The sequence below is a fragment of the Octopus sinensis genome, linkage group LG18 (assembly GCF_006345805.1).
Source record: "Octopus sinensis linkage group LG18, ASM634580v1, whole genome shotgun sequence".
Taxonomy (NCBI): Eukaryota; Metazoa; Mollusca; class Cephalopoda; order Octopoda; family Octopodidae; genus Octopus; species Octopus sinensis.
The window spans coordinates 30,499,461-30,514,385 of NC_043014.1; the positions used below are offsets into that span (position 1 = coordinate 30,499,461).

Here is a 14,925-nt window from a genome sequence, read left to right on the forward strand (position 1 = left end):
TGAACCTGATGCTATACAGTTGCAAAGTGAACTTCTTTTTAACTAAACCTTGCCTGTACCTGTATGTTCGTATATAAAATAGCAAGCTGACAGAATCATTAGCACAGCAGATGATATACTTAGTAGCAGTTCTCCTAACTTTTTACATTCTGAGTTCAAATTCTACTGCGGTCAACTATACCATTTATCCTTCCAGGGTTGATAAAATAAGTACTAGCTAAGCACGAGAGGCAGGGCAGCATGTAATAAACTTACACCCTGCACCCCATCCTCTGAAGTTATTAGCCTGGGGTCAAACTTTGAAACCATGTACGTGTATATACACATACCTACACACTTTGTCTACACAGATCTCTTTCTTGTTCTCTCTAGAAATCTATAATTAGATATATATATGCATGGGCTTCTGTGTATATGCAATTTTTGTAATTAAGTGTATAGACATGTAAGGTATATAATGGTAAATGCATGTATATAAATATACAGTTATACACAGGGATGCATATAATTGAATGTATGTGTATTTTGACATGCTTGTGGATGTATGTATTATTATGTATGATTAAATAGTTGGATGAAAGAATATGTGCAAGTGTCTGCATATATGTGTGTGTGTGTGCATGCATGTATATGTAAGTGTGCACATATGTACATACATTCATGTGTACATGAATACCTACATACATATATACAATCATAACAGCAATAAAAGCCTGCTAGCATTGCCTTGAACTGGAAATAATAAAGCTTTGGTTAAATCTGGTTTGTGATTTATTAATCAATAATATATGTGGATGTTTGGATATCAAATACTTGGGGCTTGCTGAGTCTGATGAATAGAGCTATCAAATAACCAAGCTTCTATATAAAAAAAAGAATGGCCAAGTCAACAAGGAAGCATCTATGTAATGAGTTAACCTGCTAGAGATAGCAGGTAAATCTCCCTAAAATTACACCCATCCAATTCATAAATAAAAAAGAATACACTGAATTCCTGAATTCCTAGGTATACTGTGTCTTAAAAAGATAGAGTAGCTACGACTGGAATGCCTTTGGTTATCAGTCAGATGGATCATAATTCCATGAGATGCTGTATTTGAGAATTTTATTTAATCTCGATCAGTTGTTTAGTAAGTAGTTAAGCAGTTTTTAGCAGTAATTCATAATTTATGAGAAATTTTAAGGTAGAATTTGGAAATTCCAGTAGGGAACTTGTTTGCAGGTTACAAAAATTCCTTAACATCATTCATGCTGTTATCATCACCATTATCAACATTTACCATCCGTTTTCCATGCTGGCATGGGTTGGACAGCTTGACAGGAACTGGCAAAGCCAGGGGCTGCACTAGGTTCCACAGTCTGGTTTAGATTGGTTTCTACAGCTGGATGCACTTTCTAATGCCAACCACTTTACAGGATGTACTGGGTGCTTTTTACATGGCACCAGCAGCACCCACACCAACACCTTTTACATTGCACCTTGGTTTTAGGATTTCAATTCTGTTGTGGTAGGCAGGTCTCCTCAAGTGCAGCAATATGTGACACACCTTGATCCTTTATCATCTCCTTCATAAGGTTCAGTGTTTTGAGATTGGCCTTCAATACTTCATCCTAATATGTTCATTTTCAATAAATTTATTCTCCTTTCAAGGACACTGATGTTGAATTAATATATAAGGCTATAGATGTTATGAAATATATTTTGTTGTATACAAGAGTTGTTTTCTTATATGTGGGGAGAAATTGGGCAGCAAACTGATGAAGATGAAAGGTGAAGATGAAGACATACAGAAAAAAGATTAAGAAACACTAACATTAACACACATATACACACAGATACAGACACGGTTGTGTGGTAAGAAGCTTGCTTTCCAACCACATGGTTCTTGAGTGAATTTGGTAGACAGAAACTGAAAGAAGTCCATTGTATATGTGTGTGTGTGTGTGTGCATGTGTACACACACATTATAACTGAAAGGTTCCTATTTTTTTTATTCTTTATTGACCACAAGGGGCTAAACATAGAGGGGACAAACAAAGGACTAAGTCGATTACATCGACCCCAGTGCGTAACTGGTACTTATTTAATCGACCCCGAAAGGATGAAAGGCGAAGTTGACCTCGGCGGAATTTGAGCTCAGAACATAGCGGCAGATGAAATACCTATTTCTTTATTAGCCACAAGGGGCTAAACACAGAGGGGACAAACAAGGACAGACATAGGTATTAAGTCGATTACATCGACCCCAGTGCGTAACTGGTGCTTAATTTATCGACCCTGAAAGGATGAAAGGCAAAGTCAACCTCGGCGGAATTTGAACTCACAACGTAATGCAGATGAAATACCGTTAAGCTTTTCGCCCAGCATGCTAACGTTTCTGCTAGCTCGCCACCTTTGAAAGGTTCCTATTACCAGCACTCAGAGTTCCTTGCTTCCAATCATCAGCTAGCAAACCAAGCCTGCTTTTCTTTTCAAATACCCACTGTCTGAATATTTTTGTGAAATATGAAATGAAACTTTGAGGAAAAGACTTATCCTTAGGTTCTTTGGTTGAGAAACACCCTTGTGAATGACACATGCGAAAATAGCTGCTTCATGTTCACATTTTTGATTTCATTTCTGCTTCTCATGATACTATCATGTCTTAAGAGTGGTGATCTGGCAGGATCATTAGCACAAATTGTAAAGACGGACAAGATGCTAAGCAGCATTTGATCAAATCTTTACATTTTGAGTTCAAATTTGCCTTTCATCCTTTCTGGGATGATAAAATAAGTACCAGTTGTATACTGGGACTGATATAATTGAATTACTCCCTTCCCAGAAATTGCTGGCCTTGTGTGAAAATTTGAAATCAATATTATAAATGTCTTAAACTCCATATGAGTGAAATCATGAAATTGCGTCGTTTTTAAGTAATACTATTAATTAATGTTTTTAAAAACAATGAGTGAGTATGTGTGTGCTCCTATTGCATGCACCTGTGCAGATGCACACATATATATAAATGCACTCATACACACACATATATCTATATACATAGAATTATATATGCATGCATACATATACACATATGCATATATATACATATCCACATATAAACTTACACCTACACATAATAAAGCATATCAAAATGTTCTTAGAATCAACTCAACCATACATAAAAAGTGGAATTATTTATTTCAAAATATCTAGAAAGTTTCAGGATTTTACACTCAAATTCACATGACTTATTGATTTTTTAAAAAACATCTAACTGTTTTTCTTTTATTTTCCTTCTTCTTTGTAAAACAAGGTATTTTCTTGGCATCAGAGCTTTAGTAATCTCTTATTTCTTAATCTATAAAATCTCACTAGAAAACAATTTAAAGCAATGCTTCTTTTCACATTTTTTTTAAAAACTACCATGGATCGGATCTATCCAATGTTTATATGCTTCTATTACTAGTGGCATATTTTTTATGAACTACATCTGCCAACATTATGAAGTGACTCTGAGCCCCCAGAAACATTTGTCAGACCTATAGTGCCATACCTTCTCCCTTTTAATTTTTCTGTGTCTTTGTACTCAATGTAAATTTGCTCTGGTAATATATAAATGCCTGTATATTATACATGAATAATCATCTGAAAATTTTCAGTCTTTGCTTTCTCTCTATTTACACGTATATATGTAAGTATATTTTGTATATCTAACCCAAGCAGTTTTATTTGTTTATTTGCATACTCTTTTACTTGTTTCAGTCATTTGACTGTGGCCATGCTGGAGCACCACCTTTAGCCGAGGAAATTGACTCCAGAACTTATTTTTTGTAAGCCTAGTACTTGTTCTATCGGTGAAGTAAAATCGTGGTTGCCCTAGCATAAAGGCATGTCTCCTACATCTCTTTCCGGCTGAGCAATCCTAATCTTGCAGTCTTGTGGGTGCTAGTGCCACATGAAAATCACCTAAACAGGTGCTGTATAAAAGCACCTGGTACACTCTGTAAAATGGTGTTAGGAATGGCATCCAGCTGTAGAAACCATGCCAAAACAGACATGGAGCCCAGGCATCTCTTCAGCAGGCCAGCACCTGTCAAACCGTCCAACCCATACCAGCATGGAAAACAGACACTAAATGAAGAATGTAAAAAAAAGGAAAAGAAATTTCGAATTCAAAATTTCAGAGGTCAAGTCTGACTTTCAACCTTCCTGAGCTGATCTCAGATAAGTACCATTCAAGTACATGAGTTAACCCTAATCAACTAAATACCTCTCTCCTTCACCATCATCCCTATGTTTCTTTATTATAATATCACTATTATTATTATTATTATTATTATTTGTCTCATTCTTATCCTTATTTCAAATAAAGTTCACAATAGATGTCAGACTAAATATTTTGAAGGTCAAACCAGTTAACATCCTTAAAATACAGTTGAAACAGGGAAGGCCATTTTACAATTTTATAGACACAATCCAGTTTTGGTTTGAATTTACTTATAGTGAATAGGGTCCTGAATTCCATCACAGAAATGGAAATTGCATTGACCTAAAATTTAAAACCCCATGATAGTTTGTTTGGAAAATCTGACAGAATCAGTGGAAAGGGTCCATTAAGTTAATTCAGTAGTCTCAGAAACAACAGAAGGCTGTATTAAATGCATTCTGGTAGTTAGTCATGACTATTAAATGTTCTGAATCAGGCCCATCACAACTGACTTAATTTTCCTTATATCCCTCCTTACAAAATTAAATACATACCACCAGTGAACTGAAGTCTATACAACTGACTACATTCTTCATGTACAAATATGTAGTTTTAACCCTTTAGCATTCAGATTATTCTGTTAAATGTAATGCTTTTTCATTCACATTGTTTTTAATTAATCATACATTATCTTAAAGCTTTGAAATTTTGATGATGTGATTATATATTTTTGAAATGGCATTGTAGGGTAGGTGTGACAGGCTGGATCTGGCTGGCTAGAAAGAAAAACAGGTGACATATTTGGGCCAGTTTAAATGCTATAAGGCTAAACCAAATACCTTTTATCTTTTATCTTCTTGTTTCACTCATTAGACTGCAGCCATGCTAAAGCACTGCCTCGAAGAATTTTTTTTTTAGTTGAATGTATTGACCCCAGTACATTTCTTTTTTTTTTTTAAGCCTGATGCTTATTCTATCAGTCTCTCTTGCCAAACCACTAAGTTATGGGGGCATAAAAACAACAGCACCAGTTGCCAAGCGATAGTGGGAAAACAAACACAGACACAAAGACACACACAATTGGCTTCTTTCAGTTTCTGTCTCCCAAATCCACTCACAAAGCATTGGTGGTCTTGAGGCTATAGTAAAAGATACTTTTCCAAGGTGTCATGCAGTGAGACTAAACCTGGAACCATGTGGTTGGGAGGCAAGCTTCTGACCACACAGCAATGCTGCAAATATTAGAAGTTTACTCTGACTACAAGATGATGAATGCAAAAATCAGTTTCCTCACAATTTTGACATGATCCAAGTTCCACATTACAATGAGTTATCACAGAGATCACTATTTCAAGACTGTCTTCAAGTAATGTATATAGGACAGACATTCATAACATGATTGGTATCAGCAATGCAAATTAGCTAATTAGTTATACAATTAGAGTTGCGGGCAGGACAAAGCAATGGAAAATCACTCTAGAGAATTCCTTCCTTGGATAAATAAGTAGTATAGGCACAGGCATGGCTGTATGGTAAGAAGCTTGTTTCTGGGTTCAGTCCCGCTGTGTGGCACCTTAGGCAAATGTCTCTTACTATAGCCTCAGGCTGACCAATCTCTTGTGAGTGGATGTGACAGACAGAAACTGAAAGAAACCCATGTGTGTGTGTGTGTGTGTCTTGTGTTTGTGCCCCACTACCACTTGACAACTGTTGCTGGTGTACTTAGATCCCTATAACTTAGTGGTTCAGCAACAGAGACCAATAGAATAAGCGCCAGGCTTAAAAAAAGAAAAAAGAAAAGAAAAGAAGAATTGAAGTTGATTCATTTGACTAAGAATTCTTCAAGGTGGTACCCCAGCATGGCCACAGTCTAATGACTGAAACGAGTAAAAAATAAAAGATATGAAAATATGATCTTTAGTCCAATGATCCAATAGATTTGCAGGACAATAAACATAAACAACAACACTCTCTTCTGTATAAACTTTGACATACATTTTTCATAGTACAAAAACTAATTCAGGTTTATGAAATGGTAAATCAATATATAATTCTGACAAAAGAAATTTCCCAGTTATAAGTAAGGTTATGCTTTGTGTCTTATTTTGCTATTGTTTGTAAAGAATAAGTTGTGTGAGTAATCTAGTTGTACTGAAAGATTAAATGAAAGTAGCAGCCAGTTCATTGACCCTTTAGCATTTAAATCAGCCATATTCAACCAAAATAGGCCTCCTGTTTTATGTTCAAACTGGCCTGGTCTATTTTATGTTCAAACTGGGCTGATCTAACCTCTCACACCTACCCCACAACATCATTATAAAAATCTGAGACCCCCTTCAGGTCACGACAAAGACCATGGGATTGCACCTAGAAAGTTACCCTCTCAGGCACAAGTCCAGGCAAGGTTGTTTATGGAAGGCTAGCAGTCAACCATGCATACCGGCCTCCCCTCTCCACGCTACCAGTGTTATCCAAGGGAGAGGCAACGGCCGATACAGCTTGGCACCTCATTTCTACAGCTGAGTGAACTGGAGCAATGTGAAATAAAGTGTCTTGCTCAAGAACACAACACACAGCCTGGTCCGGAATTTGAGCTCACAACCTCACGATCGTAAGCTCGACACTCTAACCACTGAGCCATGCGCCTTCACAAAAAATAGACAACATTATCAAAATCTCAAAGCTATGAGACAATACATGATTAATTCAAAACAATATGAATAAATAAGCAAAACATTTGATGGGGTAATCTGAATGCTGAAGAGTTAGATGGGGAGGGAAGAAAACAATAGATAACATCAGTAGGTTGGCTCTATGTAACAAAGGAATGATAGGGGTTGAGTAGAAAAGGAACTTCAGCTGTAGATGGTTCCAAGATTCAGAATAGAATCTCAAAATCTAGATATGGCTTAGCTCTTTAGTATTCAGATTACTCTGCCAAAGTAACACTTATTGTTTTGAATTAACCATGTATTATCTCACAGCTTTGAGATTTCAAAGATGTGATTTTATTTTTTTTATGGACATTGCAAGGTAGATGTGATAAGCTGGATCTGGCCAGTTTTTAACATAAAACAGGTAGAATATTTAGGCTGATATGGCCAGCTTAAATGCTAAAAGGTTAATGAGATTAAAGATCTTGGTAACATGTTATTTAAAATGCATGCAACAAAGTAAAGACCTAATGATAAATGTAATCATCATCATCATCATAATCATGTATGTCTGTTTTCAATGCTGGCATGGGTGGAACGGTTTGACAGGAGCTGGCTAGCTGAAGAGTTGTCCAGGCTCCATGTCTGTTTTGGCATGATTTCCACAGCTGGATGCCCTTCCTAACATCAACCATTTCACAGAGTATAGTGAGTATAGCGAGCTGGCAAAAACATTAGCACGCCGGGCAAAATGCTTAGTGGTATTTCGTTGGCCACTACGTTGTGAGTTCAAATTCTGCCAAGGTCGACTTCGCCTTTCATCCTTTCGGGGTCGAAAAATTAAGTACCAGTTACGCACTGGGGTCGATATAATCGACTTAATCCGTTTGTCTGTCCTTGTTTGTCCCCTCTGTGTTTAGTCCCTTGTGGGTAGTAAAAAAAAAAATAGATAGTGAGTGCTTTTACACAGCACTAGTATGGGTATGTTTACATGGCACCAGCACCCATGTGATCACAAGATCAGGAATGCTCAGCTGGAGAGGGAATGCAGTGGACAAGCCTGTATGCAAGGACAACCACACTTTAAAGATATTAGACATAAGAAATAACCTCATAAACCAGGTGGTTATTTATCATTCTATTTCTAAACATTGAACCAAAACAGGATAACCTTACTGTGTTGGACATTTGTAAACTAGCCTATCCTGTTAGTACTAAGTAACTGACAAATTATGCTCTGAGAATAAAATAGTACAACTAAAATAACATAAACACATTTAGTGTGTGAAAATGGAACTGCAAGCAGTCTATTATATAATAAGCAATGCAGTTACCCAACAAATTATCAATATGGGAGTTGAAGATTCATGAATAGAACTATTGCTCATTTCTGTTTTAAAATTGGTGTTTACAATGTCTAATGTCATAAACAAAATCTCAGCTGTAAATTCTTAATTCACTCTAGTTTATATTGGTTGCTTTTCAAATTGTGCATTCCCTATAAGGATTTACACTGCAAATGTAGCCATTGAATAATCCAGAGTTTTCGTACAACAAAAAAACCTTCTCCTAACTCTTTATTTATTAATCCTTTAAAACCAAAAGCTACATTTAGCATTTGAAATTACATGAATGAAATGCTATTTAAAGTGATTTGAATAGCTCAGATCTAATATTCAATTAATATTGACTCCTTATCATTGCAGTTCCTAATTGAATTATTTTTTTCTTTTTAGTTGTTTTTCTTTTTTAAGCTTCTTTTGATGAAGAATTTATTATGGAGAAGAACTTGTATGCAGTAGCTGAAAGTTTATTGTGGAAAGACCAGATAGTTTTCAAGTAATTAGAATTCCATTTCTGAATAACTATTATTGTTGAAGACTCTGCTTAACAGTGAACAACAGTTAAACAGCTTAACAAAAGACTGTGCCCAACAGGGGACACAATGAACAAGTAGTGATTCAGTTAGCTTAACAACAGTGTTCAACAGTTAACACAACAAAGAATAAATAAGAGGATAACAGTTTAACCACAAACTCTGTTCAACAGAGAATACAGTGATCAATGATAAATAAAGCAACAGTTTGACAACAATCTATGCTGGTGACTGTAGAATCCAAAACAGCTGGCTCAGACACTGCAAGGAATCTTTTTCAACCTTTAAACAGTTCCAATGCCCTGAATCAGTACTTCTTTTTATCAATCATGAAAAGATGAAAGGCAAAATGATCTTAGTAGCATTTGAACTGAGGGTACAGAAAGTTAAAACAAGAGAAATTAAATGCAGTGAGCAAGAGAGAAACTAGGCTGGTTTGGTCGTAGAAACCGGCTCTCACTCTTTAGTACAGATGTCTTGTTTTCATAAGTTCTGAATTAAAATCTTCCACCAAACCTTAGTCACAATTTATGTTCCTAACACTAGCTGAATGATAACTAAGTTATTTTACTAAATTCTTTGTTATATTTAAAGTAATTGAAAGAAACACAGAGCATCTCAAAATAAATACAGTAACGAAAGGGTTAAAGTGGAGGGAAGTTGTGGAAGACATAGGATGAAGTACTGAAGACTGATCTCAAAATGCTAAACCTTACAAAGGAGATGATAGAAGACTGGCTTTAGGAAGGGCATCCAGCCGTAGAAACCAAGCAAAAACAGATTAAAAACAGAATATGGAACATGGTGCAGCTCCTGGTCTTGCCAGTTCCTGTCAAGCTATCCAACCCATACCAGCATGGAAAACAGACGTTAATGTTGATGATGATGATGATATTCAACCCGATGCTCTAGTAACTTGGCTAATTTGCCACTTTCAGTCAATCATAAACAGCATAACAATAGACTCCTTTCATCACAGTCAAAGCAACATTAATCTTGATATCTATAGTAGAATTCTCACAGGTAAAGAAAATATAGAGTAATGTTACAGCTATGCCTTGACATTGTATCTATCTGGTATTTTTCATCGTCTCATAGAAACACGTATAGCATTTTACATTCTTGTGAAGAAAAAAAAAAGAAAAATATAACCTTTATTTTCACTTTATCACTTTACTTTCTTTTATTTTGGTTCTGAAGATTGATTTCAAACCATTATGATGATTCTAAGATAAGATTCTAATTTTAACTTGTCAATAAAATAACATGGACTAATAAAGATAAAAATAAATCAATAGGAAATTATTCTAACGGTCTACTACATCTCCCAAATCTGTAATAGAACACAAGACACGATACATTCCAAACTAGCCAAACAACCAGCTGATAATTATAAGAGGTAACTCTGTATGTAGACTCTTGCAAAATTGGAGGAATGTTCATAAAATGCAAGCAACAGAGAAATAAACAAAGCATAAGGAAAACAACAAAGAGAAGCTGATAGTATATACACATCTAACAATGCTGCTTAATGTGCATACATACTAATATATACAAACACATACACATATATACATAGATGGTGTACAGATAGAAAGAGAGAGAGAGATTTGGTAGTATGAACAGGATAAACAGAACTCAAAATATGAGTATATATCTGTATGTATATTTTTATTACTTTTAATCAGCGGACTGAAATGTGCCATGCACGAAATTCTTGTCCCTTCATAACTTCTGCACCAATAAAAAATTATATATATATATATATACAGAGAGAGAGAGAGAGTAAGTGTGGTAAGAAGTTTGCTTCTCAACCACATAGTTCCATGTTCAGTCCTGCCTTGTGGCACCTTAGGCAAGTGTCCTCCACTACAGCTTCAGGTCAACCAAAAGCCCTGTGAGTAGATTTGGTAGATGGAAACTGAATGAAGCCTGTCATGTGTATGTGTGTTTGTCTCCCATCACCACTTAACAACTAGCTCAGTTTGTTTACATCCCCCTGAAATTTATCAATTCAACAAGAGAAACCAATAGAATAAGTATCATACTTTAAAAAAAAGTATTGGATTCAATTTGTTCCTTCAAGGCAATGGCTGCATTCAAATGACTGAAACAAGTATCTTTTATTTGCTTCAGTCAAGAGCACTGCCTTAAAGGGTTTTAGGTGAAGAAATTGACCCCAGGACTTATTCTTTATAATCCTAGTACTTATTCTATCGGTCTCTTTTACAGGGACATAAACACACCAGCATCAGTTGCCAAGTGATAGCAAGGAGACAAATACAGACACAAAGACAATCTCACACATACACACATACATACATACATATATACAACGGGCTCCTTTTAGTTTTTGTCTACCAAATCCACTCACAAGGCCTTGGTCAGCCTGAGGCTATAGTAGAAGACACTTACCTAAGATTCCACACAGTGGGACTGAACCCAGAACCATGTGGTTGGGAAGCAAACATCTTACCACACAGCCACACCCGTGGCTTTTATAGATATAGATATATATATATATATATATATATATATATATATATATATATTATATATCTCAAATTATCTTCGCTTGTATGTGCATATACATATATATATATATATATATATATATATATACATATATAGGAAGGGCGTTAGGAAGGGCATCCAGCCGTAGAAACACTGCCAGATTTGACTGGGCCTGATGAAGCCTTCTGGCTTCACAGACCCCAGTAGAACCGTCCAACCCATGCTAGCATGGAAAACGGACGCTAAAGGACGATGATGATGATGATGATGATGATATATATATATATATATATATATATATATATATATATGATAATATACAAATTCACATTCCTGAATGTTATTGATCCTAGCTATGTGTATCATCTGTTAATCTCAAAAGCTATCCACATGTATAAACAGACAAGTATAAATTCACACATGGTCAGAGAAATCAATATATGCGTGAACATAGAGAAAATGCAACTAACTACAAATTGGAATGTAAATATAAACTTCAACTAGTCGCTACAGGATTAAATAGGAAGCACAAAACATACCTGAATTTGGCCAAAGCTATGTGTTTAAGGGCGGGTCAATGATGAAGGTCAAGTGGTGATATGTCAAATATTTACTTACAGTAAGGGTGGTGTTGTGGTAAGTAGTCTCTTGCATCAAACTAATACCTAGAACTAAATCACTCTGGTCTGATATTGAATCACCATCATCATCATCGTCATCAACATTTAACATTCATTTTCCATGTTGGAATATGTTGGTCAGCTCAACAGGAACTGGCAAGGCCTGGGGTCACACCAGGTTCCATGGTCCAGTTTGGCTTGGTTTCTATGACTGGCTGCCCTTTCTAATGCCAGCCACTCCACATAGTGTACTGAGTGCTTTTGACATAGCATCAGCACCAGTGCTTTTTATGTGGCACTAGCACTAGTGCTTTTTATGTGGGACCAATAGCCAAACCAATGCTTTTTATGTGGTACCTTGGTTTTAGGATGTATGTACAATAAAAATATGGGGTGGTACTGAATTGTTAGAAGGCAGTATTGAGAAAGGTTTCAAAATAGGAAGTGGAGGCAATAGTCAAAAGAGTTTGAAAAGTCCTGGTTTATGAATTGATGCCTGTCGTTACTATTCAAAACAGTTATGTAGTGGTGGAGTGACAGAAAAATGTCCTGAGTATGACCTTGAAACTGTAACTAGTATTGAGGCCCTGGTTCAGGAGAGCCAAGGGTTTGAGGAGTGTGGAACCACTTCCTGGCCACTGTTGTTCCTAGATCTACTCTGACCTGAAGCAGTAGCATCTATTAAGATCCCAACAATGGGTTAATTAACAAGTCAGTTCAGAAGATGGAGTTTGTTAGCCTTGGGCAGGAGAAGGAAAACTCTGGTTCCAAACCTTTGCTGCTTGCAGTCATATTCAGCCATGGGAAAGGCTTCAGCCTGAGTAAAAATAAGGAGTCAATGCTCCTAAGGCAGTTCGATGTTATCCAGAGCCTCATTCTGACAACTGCAATGATACTGACATCAAATTGTGATGGCCATGCTGTTCCTTGGGATCCATCAGTGATATGGAGAAGAGCTGCACACTACATGGGCAATTACCTGTTCTCCACATCATGCTCATCAGGCTTGGATTTTATCAAATACCCTATACTGGAAAGATAGACCCAATAGCACCAGGATAGACCACAAATGTGGAATGTGTAGCAGAGACTGCCACTTGTACATCGGAGTGTTCAGCCACAGACAACACTATTGCAGTGGTGGAGACAGCTAGGACCTTCATCCATAGTCATAAATGACAGAGAGAGGCCAAATAGAAAAACTAGATTACTGGGCCGGGTACTTTGAAGTAGTTATTCATACCATCTTTTGGAGTTAATAAAATCAGTACATTCCTCCACTACAAATTTGTGGCCTTCAACCAATCTAAGAGATTATTTCAGAAATCAGTTATTGTTTACATTAATTCAAGGCAATGCCCCAGCATGGCTACAGTCAAATGAGTGAAACTAGTAAAAGGTAGTATTTGTTATCACATAAATTAGTCCATGTCATTACATGAATTTTATAATGCCATTAAATGAATTAGTTATTGTTATTAGATAAATCAGTATGTTATTACACACATCAGTAGCCGACAGCTAATGTTACATAATCCAATTGCTGTTAATATATAAATCAGTAACTGTTATTTAGAAAAAAGAATAACTAGCATTATATTAATCAGTTGTCATTCCATAAATCAGTCACTGTCATTACATAAATCACTCACTATCATTACACGCAACAATAGCTGACATTATACAAATCATTTGCTGCCATTACATAAATCAAGGCCTGTCATTACATAAATCAAGGCCTGTCATTACATGAGTTCCTTTCATATCCCAGCCACTGTCATTACATCAGGCAGTCACTATCATTACATAAATCAGTTATTGTTATTGTATAGATCCATTGCTGTTATTACAAAAATCAGTTACTTTCATTACATAAATCAGTTACTATAATTCCATAAATACGTTTTGAAAAGTGGTTGAATGTGGGCAGCTTTGCCACATTGTGTCACACTGAGTCTTCTTGAAAACTACATGAAGGATACACATGTCTGTGGAGTGCTCAGCCACTTGTATGTTAATTTCATGAACAGGCCATTCCTTATCAACTGGAACCCACATTGTAATAACTGATGGAGAGCTAGCATTCAGTGTGGTTTAAAGATCATTTAGTATCTATTCCATGCCATACAATATAACCAGAAAAAGGTCACTTTATTGGTCTATATGTGTATATTTTCACAGTATATAAACTTGACTCCCAGATATGCCATTTCATTTCATTTACATCTACCTGTAATTTTTGCTGTAACTGATTACCCTTACTTGTTGTTTCAAGTAAAGTATTTTTATCCCACTAAAAGTTCACATGAAACCAACAAAACTAAAAATGACAAAGAAGTCATTGAGCAGGTTGTAATAGAAAACACTTGCTCAAGAGATGGAAGCTGAAACCCTAAGGCCAACAACCATGAATGTGTGTGTGTGTGTGTGTACGTGCACACGTGTGTTTGTGTGTGTGTGTGTGTGTGTGTGTGCGCACATGTGTAAGAAAATTTTTTATTTTTTCTTTATGCCAAACACATTAGTTATATAAGCTACAAAAGATGAATTTTACTTTGCATATTGATAATTTAGGCATTATAAGGTTGATGACAAGTATGAAGTGGTGACCTGAATTGATCTCATCAAAGACACTGCATGGGGGACTGTGATGGATGGAGTACTCATGTGAAATCATCAAAGCGTTCAGAAGGATAGACAAAAACAAAGAAAAAAGAAGAAAAAACTAACTGGATGGAGATGAAAGACAAGAACTCAGAACATGTGTATGCTAGCTGTGAAGACTGATAATAATAATAATTTGTTTCTAATTTAGATTCAAGGCCAACAATATTTGAAGGATGAGGAACAATTGATTAGGAAGGGCGTCCTGGCATAGAAAGCATCCCAAAGCTGATACTGGAGCTCACTCACCACAGCCCTATGGCTAGCCAAATCCTCAGTCAAACCCATGCCAATGTGGGAAACAGATATTAAATGATGATGATGTTGATGATGAGTAAAAACCTCAGTAAAAAAAGAAACTAATATTTGTGGACAGCCAATATTATTTTAATCAGCAAACTAATAGA

General features: G+C 36.1%; 1 protein-coding gene across 13 annotated transcripts in view; it reads right to left on the bottom strand.

Moving 5' to 3' along the window:
* Positions 1-14,925, bottom strand: part of LOC115221283 (AMP deaminase 2) — a 213,464-nt gene that overhangs the window by 65,200 nt on the left and 133,339 nt on the right. Inside the window, exons 1-2 of one of the 13 annotated variants that reach the window (XM_036510845.1) lie at positions 13,839-13,844; positions 8,276-8,280 (exon numbers count right to left, since the gene is read on the bottom strand). The exons of the other annotated variants lie outside the window; for them this stretch is intronic. The gene's annotated coding sequence lies outside the window, so the exon portion shown is untranslated. Of the gene's footprint in view, positions 1-8,275; positions 8,281-13,838; positions 13,845-14,925 lie in introns of those variants that run through there. 13 annotated transcript variants of the gene reach the window in all.